At 42.0% G+C, this 8,392-nt stretch overlaps 37 non-coding genes across 37 annotated transcripts; all 37 read right to left on the bottom strand.

Moving 5' to 3' along the window:
• Nucleotides 1-240: 240 nt before the first annotated feature.
• On the bottom strand, nt 241-312 carry trnaa-agc (transfer RNA alanine (anticodon AGC)). The gene has a single exon. It is a non-coding gene; the product is annotated as a tRNA-Ala (tRNA).
• Nucleotides 313-423: 111 nt separating this feature from the next.
• On the bottom strand, nt 424-495 carry trnaa-ugc (transfer RNA alanine (anticodon UGC)). The gene has a single exon. It is a non-coding gene; the product is annotated as a tRNA-Ala (tRNA).
• Nucleotides 496-621: 126 nt separating this feature from the next.
• Nucleotides 622-693, bottom strand: trnaa-ugc (transfer RNA alanine (anticodon UGC)). The gene has a single exon. It is a non-coding gene; the product is annotated as a tRNA-Ala (tRNA).
• A 111-nt stretch (nt 694-804) lies between these two features.
• On the bottom strand, nt 805-876 carry trnaa-ugc (transfer RNA alanine (anticodon UGC)). Its single transcript has one exon. It is a non-coding gene; the product is annotated as a tRNA-Ala (tRNA).
• A 125-nt stretch (nt 877-1,001) lies between these two features.
• Nucleotides 1,002-1,073, bottom strand: trnaa-ugc (transfer RNA alanine (anticodon UGC)). The gene has a single exon. It is a non-coding gene; the product is annotated as a tRNA-Ala (tRNA).
• Nucleotides 1,074-1,184: 111 nt separating this feature from the next.
• On the bottom strand, nt 1,185-1,256 carry trnaa-ugc (transfer RNA alanine (anticodon UGC)). Its single transcript has one exon. It is a non-coding gene; the product is annotated as a tRNA-Ala (tRNA).
• Nucleotides 1,257-1,381: 125 nt separating this feature from the next.
• On the bottom strand, nt 1,382-1,453 carry trnaa-ugc (transfer RNA alanine (anticodon UGC)). The gene has a single exon. It is a non-coding gene; the product is annotated as a tRNA-Ala (tRNA).
• Nucleotides 1,454-1,578: 125 nt separating this feature from the next.
• trnaa-ugc (transfer RNA alanine (anticodon UGC)) lies at nt 1,579-1,650 on the bottom strand. The gene has a single exon. It is a non-coding gene; the product is annotated as a tRNA-Ala (tRNA).
• A 125-nt stretch (nt 1,651-1,775) lies between these two features.
• trnaa-ugc (transfer RNA alanine (anticodon UGC)) lies at nt 1,776-1,847 on the bottom strand. The gene has a single exon. It is a non-coding gene; the product is annotated as a tRNA-Ala (tRNA).
• Nucleotides 1,848-1,958: 111 nt separating this feature from the next.
• On the bottom strand, nt 1,959-2,030 carry trnaa-ugc (transfer RNA alanine (anticodon UGC)). Its single transcript has one exon. It is a non-coding gene; the product is annotated as a tRNA-Ala (tRNA).
• A 292-nt stretch (nt 2,031-2,322) lies between these two features.
• On the bottom strand, nt 2,323-2,394 carry trnaa-agc (transfer RNA alanine (anticodon AGC)). The gene has a single exon. It is a non-coding gene; the product is annotated as a tRNA-Ala (tRNA).
• Nucleotides 2,395-2,505: 111 nt separating this feature from the next.
• trnaa-ugc (transfer RNA alanine (anticodon UGC)) lies at nt 2,506-2,577 on the bottom strand. The gene has a single exon. It is a non-coding gene; the product is annotated as a tRNA-Ala (tRNA).
• Nucleotides 2,578-2,702: 125 nt separating this feature from the next.
• Nucleotides 2,703-2,774, bottom strand: trnaa-ugc (transfer RNA alanine (anticodon UGC)). Its single transcript has one exon. It is a non-coding gene; the product is annotated as a tRNA-Ala (tRNA).
• Nucleotides 2,775-3,039: 265 nt separating this feature from the next.
• Nucleotides 3,040-3,111, bottom strand: trnaa-ugc (transfer RNA alanine (anticodon UGC)). The gene has a single exon. It is a non-coding gene; the product is annotated as a tRNA-Ala (tRNA).
• Nucleotides 3,112-3,236: 125 nt separating this feature from the next.
• Nucleotides 3,237-3,308, bottom strand: trnaa-cgc (transfer RNA alanine (anticodon CGC)). The gene has a single exon. It is a non-coding gene; the product is annotated as a tRNA-Ala (tRNA).
• A 111-nt stretch (nt 3,309-3,419) lies between these two features.
• Nucleotides 3,420-3,491, bottom strand: trnaa-ugc (transfer RNA alanine (anticodon UGC)). The gene has a single exon. It is a non-coding gene; the product is annotated as a tRNA-Ala (tRNA).
• A 292-nt stretch (nt 3,492-3,783) lies between these two features.
• Nucleotides 3,784-3,855, bottom strand: trnaa-agc (transfer RNA alanine (anticodon AGC)). The gene has a single exon. It is a non-coding gene; the product is annotated as a tRNA-Ala (tRNA).
• A 111-nt stretch (nt 3,856-3,966) lies between these two features.
• trnaa-ugc (transfer RNA alanine (anticodon UGC)) lies at nt 3,967-4,038 on the bottom strand. The gene has a single exon. It is a non-coding gene; the product is annotated as a tRNA-Ala (tRNA).
• A 126-nt stretch (nt 4,039-4,164) lies between these two features.
• trnaa-ugc (transfer RNA alanine (anticodon UGC)) lies at nt 4,165-4,236 on the bottom strand. Its single transcript has one exon. It is a non-coding gene; the product is annotated as a tRNA-Ala (tRNA).
• A 111-nt stretch (nt 4,237-4,347) lies between these two features.
• On the bottom strand, nt 4,348-4,419 carry trnaa-ugc (transfer RNA alanine (anticodon UGC)). The gene has a single exon. It is a non-coding gene; the product is annotated as a tRNA-Ala (tRNA).
• Nucleotides 4,420-4,544: 125 nt separating this feature from the next.
• trnaa-ugc (transfer RNA alanine (anticodon UGC)) lies at nt 4,545-4,616 on the bottom strand. The gene has a single exon. It is a non-coding gene; the product is annotated as a tRNA-Ala (tRNA).
• Nucleotides 4,617-4,727: 111 nt separating this feature from the next.
• trnaa-ugc (transfer RNA alanine (anticodon UGC)) lies at nt 4,728-4,799 on the bottom strand. Its single transcript has one exon. It is a non-coding gene; the product is annotated as a tRNA-Ala (tRNA).
• Nucleotides 4,800-4,924: 125 nt separating this feature from the next.
• trnaa-ugc (transfer RNA alanine (anticodon UGC)) lies at nt 4,925-4,996 on the bottom strand. The gene has a single exon. It is a non-coding gene; the product is annotated as a tRNA-Ala (tRNA).
• Nucleotides 4,997-5,107: 111 nt separating this feature from the next.
• On the bottom strand, nt 5,108-5,179 carry trnaa-ugc (transfer RNA alanine (anticodon UGC)). The gene has a single exon. It is a non-coding gene; the product is annotated as a tRNA-Ala (tRNA).
• A 125-nt stretch (nt 5,180-5,304) lies between these two features.
• trnaa-cgc (transfer RNA alanine (anticodon CGC)) lies at nt 5,305-5,376 on the bottom strand. The gene has a single exon. It is a non-coding gene; the product is annotated as a tRNA-Ala (tRNA).
• A 111-nt stretch (nt 5,377-5,487) lies between these two features.
• trnaa-ugc (transfer RNA alanine (anticodon UGC)) lies at nt 5,488-5,559 on the bottom strand. The gene has a single exon. It is a non-coding gene; the product is annotated as a tRNA-Ala (tRNA).
• Nucleotides 5,560-6,034: 475 nt separating this feature from the next.
• On the bottom strand, nt 6,035-6,106 carry trnaa-ugc (transfer RNA alanine (anticodon UGC)). The gene has a single exon. It is a non-coding gene; the product is annotated as a tRNA-Ala (tRNA).
• A 125-nt stretch (nt 6,107-6,231) lies between these two features.
• trnaa-ugc (transfer RNA alanine (anticodon UGC)) lies at nt 6,232-6,303 on the bottom strand. The gene has a single exon. It is a non-coding gene; the product is annotated as a tRNA-Ala (tRNA).
• A 125-nt stretch (nt 6,304-6,428) lies between these two features.
• On the bottom strand, nt 6,429-6,500 carry trnaa-ugc (transfer RNA alanine (anticodon UGC)). Its single transcript has one exon. It is a non-coding gene; the product is annotated as a tRNA-Ala (tRNA).
• Nucleotides 6,501-6,625: 125 nt separating this feature from the next.
• Nucleotides 6,626-6,697, bottom strand: trnaa-cgc (transfer RNA alanine (anticodon CGC)). Its single transcript has one exon. It is a non-coding gene; the product is annotated as a tRNA-Ala (tRNA).
• A 111-nt stretch (nt 6,698-6,808) lies between these two features.
• Nucleotides 6,809-6,880, bottom strand: trnaa-ugc (transfer RNA alanine (anticodon UGC)). The gene has a single exon. It is a non-coding gene; the product is annotated as a tRNA-Ala (tRNA).
• A 111-nt stretch (nt 6,881-6,991) lies between these two features.
• trnaa-ugc (transfer RNA alanine (anticodon UGC)) lies at nt 6,992-7,063 on the bottom strand. Its single transcript has one exon. It is a non-coding gene; the product is annotated as a tRNA-Ala (tRNA).
• A 475-nt stretch (nt 7,064-7,538) lies between these two features.
• trnaa-ugc (transfer RNA alanine (anticodon UGC)) lies at nt 7,539-7,610 on the bottom strand. The gene has a single exon. It is a non-coding gene; the product is annotated as a tRNA-Ala (tRNA).
• A 125-nt stretch (nt 7,611-7,735) lies between these two features.
• trnaa-ugc (transfer RNA alanine (anticodon UGC)) lies at nt 7,736-7,807 on the bottom strand. Its single transcript has one exon. It is a non-coding gene; the product is annotated as a tRNA-Ala (tRNA).
• Nucleotides 7,808-7,932: 125 nt separating this feature from the next.
• Nucleotides 7,933-8,004, bottom strand: trnaa-ugc (transfer RNA alanine (anticodon UGC)). The gene has a single exon. It is a non-coding gene; the product is annotated as a tRNA-Ala (tRNA).
• Nucleotides 8,005-8,129: 125 nt separating this feature from the next.
• Nucleotides 8,130-8,201, bottom strand: trnaa-cgc (transfer RNA alanine (anticodon CGC)). Its single transcript has one exon. It is a non-coding gene; the product is annotated as a tRNA-Ala (tRNA).
• Nucleotides 8,202-8,312: 111 nt separating this feature from the next.
• On the bottom strand, nt 8,313-8,384 carry trnaa-ugc (transfer RNA alanine (anticodon UGC)). Its single transcript has one exon. It is a non-coding gene; the product is annotated as a tRNA-Ala (tRNA).
• Nucleotides 8,385-8,392: the final 8 nt, after the last annotated feature.

Genomic DNA, 8,392 nt, shown 5'->3' with positions numbered 1-8,392 from the left:
TAGTGTAACACTAGAGCAAAGAAGCAAAATTATTTTGCTTAAACTCAGCAAACAGTGCTTGGGGATGCTGGGCAAATACATGCAAAAGAGGCAATCTACCTCTGAGCTACATCCCCATTTAACATAGAACTTTGCTGCTTCTTTCTTTTACAAACACTATCAATCTAGTCATGTAAGAATTTAGGGGAAAGAAGCAACATATTTTTTCTTAATCTCACATGAAAGTCATTAAACATTGCTTGGAGATACTGGGGATTGGACCCAGGACCTCATACATGCTAAGCATGCGCTCTACCACTGAGCTACATCCCCATGTTATGAGCAGCATTGCTGCTTCTTTGTTCAACAAACACTAACAATCCAGTAGTGTAACACTAGAGCAAAGAAGCTAAACTATTTTGCTTAAACACAGCAAACAGTGCTTGGAGATGCTGGGTATTGAACCCAGGACCTCATACATGCAAAGCATGCGCTCTACCACTGAGCTACATCCCCACATTTCAATCAGCCCCTTCTGCTTCTTTGTGTAACAAACAGTAACAATCGAGTCGTGTAACACTTCAGAGAAGTGTTAGGACTTTTCTCTTTCTTAATCTCACATGAAAGTCATTCAACAGTGCTTGGAGATGCTGGGGATTGAACCCAGGACCTCATACATGCAAAGCATGCGCTCTACCACTGAGCTACATCCCCACTTTTTGAGCCGCATTGCTGCCTCTTTGTTCAACAAACACTAACAATCCAGTAGTGAAACACTAGAGCAAAGAAGCAAAATTATTTTGCTTAAACTCAGCAAACAGTGCTTGGAGATGCTAGGGATTGAAACCAGGACCTCATACATGCAAAGCATGCGCTCTACCACTGAGCTACATCCCCACATTTCAATCAGCCCTGCTGCTTCTTTGTGTAACAAACAGTAACAATCCAGTCGTTTAACAATTCAGAGAAAAGAAGCCACTTTTCTCTTTCTTAATCTCACATGAAAGTCATTAAACAGTGCTTGGAGATGCTGGGGATTGAACCCAGGACCTCATACATGCAAAGCATGCGCTCTACCACTGAGCTACATCCCCACTTTTTAAGCAGCATTGCTGCTTCTTTGTTCAACAAACACTAACAATCCAGTAGTGAAACACTAGAGCAAAGAAGCAAAATTATTTTGCTTAAACTCAGCAAACAGTGTTTGGAGATGCTGGGGATTGAACCCAGGACCTCATACATGCAAAGCATGCGCTCTACCACTGAGCTACATCCCCACATTTCAATCATCCCTGCTGCTTCTTTGTGTAACAAACAGTAACAATCGAGTCGTGTAACACTTCAGAGAAAAGAAGCCACTTTTCTCTTTCTTAATCTCACATGAAAGTTTTTAAACAGAGCTTGGAGATGCTGGGGATTGAACCCAGGACCTCATACATGCAAAGCATGCGCTCTACCACTGAGCTACATCCCCACATTTCAATCATCCCTGCTGCTTCTTTGTGTAACAAACAGTAACAATCGAGTCGTGTAACACTTCAGAGAAAAGAAGCCACTTTTCTCTTTCTTAATCTCACATGAAAGTCATTCAACAGTGCTTGGAGATGCTGGGGATTGAACCCAGGACCTCATACATGCAAAGCATGCGCTCTACCACTGAGCTACATCCCCACATTTCAATCATCCCTGCTGCTTCTTTGTGTAACAAACAGTAACAATCGAGTCGTGTAACACTTCAGAGAAAAGAAGCCACTTTTCTCTTTCTTAATCTCACATGAAAGTTTTTAAACAGAGCTTGGAGATGCTGGGGATTGAACCCAGGACCTCATACATGCAAAGCATGCGCTCTACCACTGAGCTACATCCCCACGTTTTGAGTAGTATTGCTGCTTCTTTATTCAACAAACACTAAAAATCCAGTAGTGAAACACTAGAGCAAAGAAGCAAAATTATTTTGCTTAAACTCAGCAAACAGTGCTTGGAGATGCTGGGGATTGAACCCAGGACCTCACACATGCAAAGCATGTGCTCTAACACTGAGCTACATCCCCATATTTTGAGCAGCATTGCTGCTTCTTTGTTCAACAAACACTAACAATCCAGTTTTGTAACACTAGAGCAAAGAAGCAAAATTATTTTGCTTAAACTCAGCAAACAGTGCTTGGGGATGCTGGGCAAATACATGCAAAAGAGGCAATCTACCTCTGAGCTACATCCCCATTTAACATAGAACTTTGCTGCTTCTTTCTTTTACAAACACTATCAATCTAGTCATGTAAGAATTTAGGGGAAAGAAGCAACATATTTTTTCTTAATCTCACATGAAAGTCATTAAACATTGCTTGGAGATGCTGGGGATTGGACCCAGGACCTCATACATGCTAAGCATGCGCTCTACCACTGAGCTACATCCCCATGTTATGAGCAGCATTGCTGCTTCTTTGTTCAACAAACACTAACAATCCAGTAGTGTAACACTAGAGCAAAGAAGCTAAACTATTTTGCTTAAACACAGCAAACAGTGCTTGGAGATGCTGGGTATTGAACCCAGGACCTCATACATGCAAAGCATGCGCTCTACCACTGAGCTACATCCCCACATTTCAATCAGCCCTGCTGCTTCTTTGTGTAACAAACAGTAACAATCGAATCGTGTAACACTTCAGAGAAAAGAAGCCACTTTTCTCTTTCTTAATCTCACATGAAAGTCATTCAACAGTGCTTGGAGATGCTGGGGATTGAACCCAGGACCTCATACATGCAAAGCATGCGCTCTACCACTGAGCTACATCCCCACATTTCAATCATCCCTGCTGCTTCTTTGTGTAACAAACAGTAACAATCGAGTCGTGTAACACTTCAGAGAAAAGAAGCCACTTTTCTCTTTCTTAATCTCACATTAAAGTCATTCAAAAGTGCTTGGAGCTACATCCACTGAGCTACATCCCCACTTTTTAAGCAGCATTGCTGCTTCTTTGTTCAACAAACACTAACAATCCAGTAGTGAAACACTAGAGCAAAGAAGCAAAATTATTTTGCTTAAACTCAGCAAACAGTGTTTGGAGATGCTGGGGATTGAACCCAGGACCTCATACATGCAAAGCATGCGCTCTACCACTGAGCTACATCCCCACATTTCGATCATCCCTGCTGCTTCTTTGTGTAACAAACAGTAACAATCGAGTCGTGTAACACTTCAGAGAAAAGAAGCCACTTTTCTCTTTCTTAATCTCACATGAAAGTTTTTAAACAGAGCTTGGAGATGCTGGGGATTGAACCCAGGACCTCATACATGCGAAGCATGCGCTCTACCACTGAGCTACATCCCCACTTTTTGAGCAGTATTGCTGCTTCTTTGTTCAACAAACACTAAAAATCCAGTAGTGAAACACTAGAGCAAAGAAGCAAAATTATTTTGCTTAAACTCAGCAAACAGTGCTTGGAGATGCTGGGGATTGAACCCAGGACCTCACACATGCAAAGCATGTGCTCTAACACTGAGCTACATCCCCATATTTTGAGCAGCATTGCTGCTTCTTTGTTCAACAAACACTAACAATCCAGTAGTGTAACACTAGAGCAAAGAAGCAAAATTATTTTGCTTAAACTCAGCAAACAGTGCTTGGGGATGCTGGGCAAATACATGCAAAAGAGGCAATCTACCTCTGAGCTACATCCCCATTTAACATAGAACTTTGCTGCTTCTTTCTTTTACAAACACTATCAATCTAGTCATGTAAGAATTTAGGGGAAAGAAGCAACATATTTTTTCTTAATCTCACATGAAAGTCATTAAACATTGCTTGGAGATACTGGGGATTGGACCCAGGACCTCATACATGCTAAGCATGCGCTCTACCACTGAGCTACATCCCCATGTTATGAGCAGCATTGCTGCTTCTTTGTTCAACAAACACTAACAATCCAGTAGTGTAACACTAGAGCAAAGAAGCTAAACTATTTTGCTTAAACACAGCAAACAGTGCTTGGAGATGCTGGGTATTGAACCCAGGACCTCATACATGCAAAGCATGCGCTCTACCACTGAGCTACATCCCCACATTTCAATCAGCCCCTTCTGCTTCTTTGTGTAACAAACAGTAACAATCGAGTCGTGTAACACTTCAGAGAAAAGAAGCCACTTTTCTCTTTCTTAATCTCACATGAAAGTCATTCATCAGTGCTTGGAGATGCTGGGGATTGAACCCAGGACCTCATACATGCAAAGCATGCGCTCTACCACTGAGCTACATCCCCACTTTTTGAGCCGCATTGCTGCCTCTTTGTTCAACAAACACTAACAATCCAGTAGTGAAACACTAGAGCAAAGAAGCAAAATTATTTTGCTTAAACTCAGCAAACAGTGCTTGGAGATGCTAGGGATTGAAACCAGGACCTCATACATGCAAAGCATGCGCTCTACCACTGAGCTACATCCCCACATTTCAATCAGCCCTGCTGCTTCTTTGTGTAACAAACAGTAACAATCCAGTCGTTTAACAATTCAGAGAAAAGAAGCCACTTTTCTCTTTCTTAATCTCACATGAAAGTCATTAAACAGTGCTTGGAGATGCTGGGGATTGAACCCAGGACCTCATACATGCAAAGCATGCGCTCTACCACTGAGCTACATCCCCACTTTTTAAGCAGCATTGCTGCTTCTTTGTTCAACAAACACTAACAATCCAGTAGTGAAACACTAGAGCAAAGAAGCAAAATTATTTTGCTTAAACTCAGCAAACAGTGTTTGGAGATGCTGGGGATTGAACCCAGGACCTCATACATGCAAAGCATGCGCTCTACCACTGAGCTACATCCCCACATTTCAATCATCCCTGCTGCTTCTTTGTGTAACAAACAGTAACAATCGAGTCGTGTAACACTTCAGAGAAAAGAAGCCACTTTTCTCTTTCTTAATCTCACATGAAAGTTTTTAAACAGAGCTTGGAGATGCTGGGGATTGAACCCAGGACCTCATACATGCAAAGCATGCGCTCTACCACTGAGCTACATCCCCACGTTTTGAGCAGCTGTGCTGCTTCTTTGTTCAACAAACACTAACAATCCAGTAGTGAAACACTAGAGCAAAGAAACAAAATTATTTTGCTTAAACTCAGCAAACAGTGTTTGGAGATGCTGGGGATTGAACCCAGGACCTCATACATGCAAAGCATGCGCTCTACCACTGAGCTACATCCCCACATTTCAATAAGCCCTGCTGCTTCTTTGTGTAACAAACAGTAACAATCCAGTAGTGTAACAATTGAGAGAAAAGAAACCACTTTTCTCTTTCTTAATCTCACTTGAAAGTCATTAAACATTGCTTGGAGATGCTGGGGATTGAACCCAGGACCTCATACATGCGAAGCATGCGCTCTACCACTGAGCTACATCCCCACTTTTTAAGCAGCATTGCTGCTTCTTTGTTCAACAAACACTAACAATCCAGTAGTGAAACACTAGAGCAAAGAAGCAAAATTATTTTGCTTAAACTCAGCAAACAGTGCTTGGAGATGCTGGGGATTGAACCCAGGACCTCACACATGCAAAGCATGTGCTCTAACACTGAGCTACATCCCCATATTTTGAGCAGCATTGCTGCTTCTTTGTTCAACAAACATTAACAATCCAGTAGTGTAACACTAGAGCAAAGAAGCAAAATTATTTTGCTTAAACTCAGCAAACAGTGCTTGGGGATGCTGGGCAAATACATGCAAAAGAGGCAATCTACCTCTGAGCTACATCCCCATTTAACATAGAACTTTGCTGCTTCTTTCTTTTACAAACACTATCAATCTAGTCATGTAAGAATTTAGGGGAAAGAAGCAACATATTTTTTCTTAATCTCACATGAAAGTCATTAAACATTGCTTGGAGATGCTGGGGATTGGACCCAGGACCTCATACATGCTAAGCATGCGCTCTACCACTGAGCTACATCCCAATGTTATGAGCAGCATTGCTGCTTCTTTGTTCAACAAACACTAACAATCCAGTAGTGTAACACTAGAGCAAAGAAGCTAAACTATTTTGCTTGAACACAACAAACAGTGCTTGGAGATGCTGGGTATTGAACCCAGGACCTCATACATGCAAAGCATGCGCTCTACCACTGAGCTACATCCCCACATTTCAGTCAGCCCTGCTGCTTCTTTGTGTAACAAACAGTAACAATCGAGTCGTGTAACACTTCAGAGAATAGAAGCCACTTTTCTCTTTCTTAATCTCACATGAAAGTCATTCAACAGTGCTTGGAGATGCTGGGGATTGAACCCAGGACCTCATACATGCAAAGCATGCGCTCTACCACTGAGCTACATCCCCACATTTCAATCATCCCTGCTGCTTCTTTGTGTAACAAACAGTAACAATCGAGTCATGTAACACTTCAGAGAAAAGAAGCCACTTTTCTCTTTCTTAATCTCACATTAAAGTCATTCAACAGTGCTTGGAGATGCTGGGGATTGAACCCAGGACCTCATACATGCAAAGCATGCGCTCTACCACTGAGCTACATCCCCACATTTCGATCATCCCTGCTGCTTCTTTGTGTAACAAACAGTAACAATCGAGTCGTGTAACACTTCAGAGAAAAGAAACCACTTTTCTCTTTCTTAATCTCACATGAAAGTTTTTAAACAGAGCTTGGAGATGCTGGGGATTGAACCCAGGACCTCATACATGCGAAGCATGCGCTCTACCACTGAGCTACATCCCCACTTTTTGAGCAGTATTGCTGCTTCTTTGTTCAACAAACACTAAAAATCCAGTAGTGAAACACTAGAGCAAAGAAGCAAAATTATTTTGCTTAAACTCAGCAAACAGTGCTTGGAGATGCTGGGGATTGAACCCAGGACCTCATACATGCAAAGCATGCGCTCTACCACTGAGCTACATCCCCACGTTTTGAGTAGTATTGCTGCTTCTTTCTTCAACAAACACTAAAAATCCAGTAGTGAAACACTAGAGCAAAGAAGCAAAATTATTTTGCTTAAACTCAGCAAACAGTGCTTGGAGATGCTGGGGATTGAACCCAGGACCTCACACATGCAAAGCATGTGCTCTAACACTGAGCTACATCCCCATATTTTGAGCAGCATTGCTGCTTCTTTGTTCAACAAACACTAACAATCCAGTAGTGTAACACTAGAGCAAAGAAGCAAAATTATTTTGCTTAAACTCAGCAAACAGTGCTTGGGGATGCTGGGCAAATACATGCAAAAGAGGCAATCTACCTCTGAGCTACATCCCCATTTAACATAGAACTTTGCTGCTTCTTTCTTTTACAAACACTATCAATCTAGTCATGTAAGAATTTAGGGGAAAGAAGCAACATATTTTTTCTTAATCTCACATGAAAGTCATTAAACATTGCTTGGAGATGCTGGGGATTGGACCCAGGACCTCATACATGCTAAGCATGCGCTCTACCACTGAGCTACATCCCAATGTTATGAGCAGCATTGCTGCTTCTTTGTTCAACAAACACTAACAATCCAGTAGTGTAACACTAGAGCAAAGAAGCTAAACTATTTTGCTTAAACACAACAAACAGTGCTTGGAGATGCTGGGTATTGAACCCAGGACCTCATACATGCAAAGCATGCGCTCTACCACTGAGCTACATCCCCACATTTCAGTCAGCCCTGCTGCTTCTTTGTGTAACAAACAGTAACAATCGAGTCGTGTAACACTTCAGAGAATAGAAGCCACTTTTCTCTTTCTTAATCTCACATGAAAGTCATTCAACAGTGCTTGGAGATGCTGGGGATTGAACCCAGGACCTCATACATGCAAAGCATGCGCTCTACCACTGAGCTACATCCCCACATTTCAATCATCCCTGCTGCTTCTTTGTGTAACAAACAGTAACAATCGAGTCATGTAACACTTCAGAGAAAAGAAGCCACTTTTCTCTTTCTTAATCTCACATTAAAGTCATTCAACAGTGCTTGGAGATGCTGGGGATTGAACCCAGGACCTCATACATGCAAAGCATGCGCTCTACCACTGAGCTACATCCCCACATTTCGATCATCCCTGCTGCTTCTTTGTGTAACAAACAGTAACAATCGAGTCGTGTAACACTTCAGAGAAAAGAAACCACTTTTCTCTTTCTTAATCTCACATGAAAGTTTTTAAACAGAGCTTGGAGATGCTGGGGATTGAACCCAGGACCTCATACATGCGAAGCATGCGCTCTACCACTGAGCTACATCCCCACTTTTTGAGCAGTATTGCTGCTTCTTTGTTCAACAAACACTAAAAATCCAGTAGTGAAACACTAGAGCAAAGAAGCAAAATTATTTTGCTTAAACTCAGCAAACAGTGCTTGGAGATGCTGGGGATTGAACCCAGGACCTCATACATGCAAAGCATGCGCTCTACCACTGAGCTACATCCCCACGTTTTG

This window comes from Carassius gibelio, chromosome B6, assembly GCF_023724105.1.
Source record: "Carassius gibelio isolate Cgi1373 ecotype wild population from Czech Republic chromosome B6, carGib1.2-hapl.c, whole genome shotgun sequence".
NCBI classification, from domain to species: domain Eukaryota; kingdom Metazoa; phylum Chordata; class Actinopteri; order Cypriniformes; family Cyprinidae; genus Carassius; species Carassius gibelio.
Note: the sequence above shows the minus strand (reverse complement) of the source record. Positions and strands in the feature narration are given on the sequence as shown.